This window comes from Phyllostomus hastatus, unplaced genomic scaffold, assembly GCF_019186645.2.
Source record: "Phyllostomus hastatus isolate PE091 unplaced genomic scaffold, TTU_PhHast_1.1 phas_contig_210, whole genome shotgun sequence".
In the NCBI taxonomy this organism is placed as follows: Eukaryota; Metazoa; Chordata; class Mammalia; order Chiroptera; family Phyllostomidae; genus Phyllostomus; species Phyllostomus hastatus.
The window spans coordinates 13731299-13734735 of record NW_025333737.1 but is presented as its reverse complement, the minus strand read 5'-3'; the positions used below and the strand labels follow the sequence as shown (position 1 = coordinate 13734735).

Genomic DNA, 3437 nt, shown 5'->3' with positions numbered 1-3437 from the left:
AACACATCACCTGGACTCCTAGAGCACAAGGACTCTTAACTAGAGGTGGGACGTGGATTTAGTACAGAGTTAGAAAAGCAGAACCACAGTCAGCAGATTGAGACTGGGATAAGAAAACATGAGGAGAGCATCTGAAAACCAAATATTTAAACTCAAACAAAATTACACCATCAATTTGTGTCACCCTCCTCTGAAAACATATTCCATATGGTAATTAAGAGACCAGAGCCATATTTTCTCCTACCCTGGGAAAGTGAATATAAGATACACATTCATTCATCAAAATTTTTTGTGCCAAACTCTGTCAAGCATGAAATTAACTACATTCTTCCCTATCAAGTTGCTGTCTTTAAAAATGTCTGACAGAATTACTTGTTATCTTTATAGGAACCAAGAAAGATTCCTCTCAACAACAATTTTATTTACAAAATTATTAAAAAATATGATCTAAGCCATCTGAAAATATTGATGTCTTCTTTCTGAATTCATTCACTGCTATCATTAGCAGTTTAAATCTATGGCTGCATGTAGGCATTTAAATCACTTCCTTAATTTCTAAGGAGAAGCAGTGAGCCCAAGTAAGCTGCATTTCATTTTAAGAACCCATTCAGAAATTTACAGTCTTTAGGTATGAATTTACACAGCATGAAGTTTGGCCCACAGCATTTCTGAAAGTGGAATTTGGCTCATGTGAATTCTCATAACAAAAGAGGGATTGCCAAAACAAGCAACTTTCTCTAAATACAGGTGAAATAATATTCTTACAGAGTAAACCCTCACAATGTGAAAACACACAAAGTTCACTAAACGTTCTCTAAAACAGTTTTCCATAGAACTAAAGCCATGAAGAGTGACTGAGTGACGATCCTGGAGGGAATTCCTCCCCTTTGTCATTATGAGGGAGACACCGGAGAGCACTCTGAGGAAACCAAGGTGAAATGCGCCCACCCCCATGGCAGAGTGGCCTGAAAGGTGAAGTTCAGTTGGCTTGAGTTATCTCAGCTTCTACAGCTTGAAAAGGGGCACGAATATCAAAAAAGCTTATGAATATGAATATAGGAAACCTATAGAATATAGAAATACAGAAAATAAGGACAAAAGCTATCTACTGTATTGTTGAATATTCATTGTGAATTTTCTTGTTGAAAATATCCATTTCTAATGTGCCATTTATAATTATGTTACAGCTAAGCAATCTATAATATATTCAATTAATAGATGGCCATATGGGCTGTAAATGCCAAGCAGTTAAGCTACATTAATACTGAAATGTGTATTTGTAATAAAGTTATAAAAATGTTTCAGAACACTTGAGTTAAGCATCATCGAGCAGTAAATACTAACAAAGAAGTTAAAAACACATGACCTGGGTGGGGAGGGTGTGGGGGGAGATAAATGCAGACAACTGTAATTGAACAACAATAAAATAATTAAAAAAAAAACATGACCTAGTGGAATGGTTCTGTTAAGATTAAAAGGGTTGTATTCCAGCAAGAAATTTTAAACTATATTAATATCTAATCATACAGGATCTGTCAAATAAATTATGGTAAATTCATATGATGGAATACACGCAGCCATTAAAATAATATTGTAAAAATGTATTAAATATAAGATACATAGCATATATATAATATAAGTATATCTATTTCTTGACATAGGAAAATGCTTTAATCATGATGTCAAATGAAATAAGCTTTTAATATAATATTACTGTACAAATTCATTCCTTAATGGAATACATAATATATGCATAGTTAAACATCTTAAGAGAAACATATCAAAATGCAATGTGGATTTCTCTTTATTCTTTTTTTTGTATACTTGTATTTTCTACTTCTTTTTTTTTTAAGATTTTATTTATTTATTTTTAGAGAGGGAAGGGAGAGAGAAAGAGAGAGAGAGAGAGAAACATCAATGTTCGGTTGCTGGGGGCCATGGCCTGCAACCCAGGCATGTGCCCTGACTGGGAATCGAACCTACAATGCTTTGGTTTGCAGCCCATGTTCAATCCACTGAGCTACGCCAGCCAGGGCTATTTCCTATTTCTTTATATAATGAGCATCTATTACATGTAATAGCACAGTAAAAATATTGTGTTTTAAAACCCAATATTTGTATAATTTTGTATTTGTATTATTTGTATATTTTTATTTGTATAAAAATACATACATAAGAAAGAATGAAAGAAATGCACCAAACCTCCCAGGATCTCGTCTGGAGGATGATTAATATTCTGCCAGCTTCAGAGACGGGAGTGAAAACAAACCAGGCAGAGGTACCCATTCCATTCCCCCCTTGCTCCATAGCTGGTGATTGGAAGACACTCTGCAACAACGTTAAAGTAAAAAAAAGAAATGCACCAAATGTCAACAACGGTGGCCCCTAGACAATGGTATCATATTTTTATTTTCCTCTTTGACTTTGATGTTTTCTGAATTTCCCACCAAGAGCATATATGAAAATCATATTACATATTACATATATATATATATATATAATTTCACCACACATTGATTGAATGGGCAGGGGAAAAGAAATAGTTACATAGGAGAAAGATCCCTTCAATAAACTAAAAATAAAAACTTCTGCGATATCATCAACTGCTATAGATTCTTTCTTCAGAAAAAAAATCTAATTGTCAATAGCAGGACTACTAAACAAGCTGATAAAGGTATAATTGGCAAATACCCATGCCTGACACCTTTATATTGGTCCAAATGGTGCTAGGATCTCTGACTCAACAGTGCCCCCTTCCTGTGGTCACAGCACCTTTCGCTGAGGCAAGGATGACCCTATGCCAAATTCACAAGAGAAACTGAAGCTTCAGAGGGCTTCCTTGGGGTGCTGGCTGGGTAGCTCACTTGGTTAAACTATCATCCCAACATACCAAGGTTGTGGGTTTGATCCCCACTTAGGGCACACACAAGAAGCAACCAATGAGTGCATAAATAAGTGGAACAACAAAACAAGCTCTCTCCCTTCCTCTCCATAAATTTTTAAAAAGAGGGGCTCGCTGAGTAACTTGGGCTCAGAGGCAACTAGAGATGTGAATCAACAACGGCCTGTGTGGAAATGACTTCAGGATCTTAGCTGACAATGGGCTTGGCATGAGTCATATACTGACATGGGCTTTTAGCTGAATTCAGAGCAGGATTCTATTGGCAATGAGGGTCATGATGCACTCCCCTTCTACTTGCAGCCCATCAGCCTACATGATAGCAACATTTTCAGTTCTGGGTGCTGTACTCTAAAAGGGACAAAGGGGAAAGGAATCAAAATGCTGAGAGGCTTCAAGTCATGTTCCACACAGAATGCTTGGAAGAGCTGAGAAAGAAAACTCAGAGGAACACATTAGCTGCCTTAAAATAACACGTTCCGGTGAATTAAACTTGTTCATGTGATTTTGGATTCCCATGTGCAGGAACTAGGATTGG

At 36.4% G+C, this 3437-nt stretch overlaps 1 non-coding gene across 1 annotated transcript; it reads left to right on the top strand.

Moving 5' to 3' along the window:
• The first annotated feature begins 2199 nt into the window (after nucleotides 1-2199).
• Nucleotides 2200-2339, top strand: LOC123817790. The gene has a single exon (XR_006785504.1). It is a non-coding gene; the product is annotated as a small nucleolar RNA SNORA7 (small nucleolar RNA).
• Nucleotides 2340-3437: the final 1098 nt, after the last annotated feature.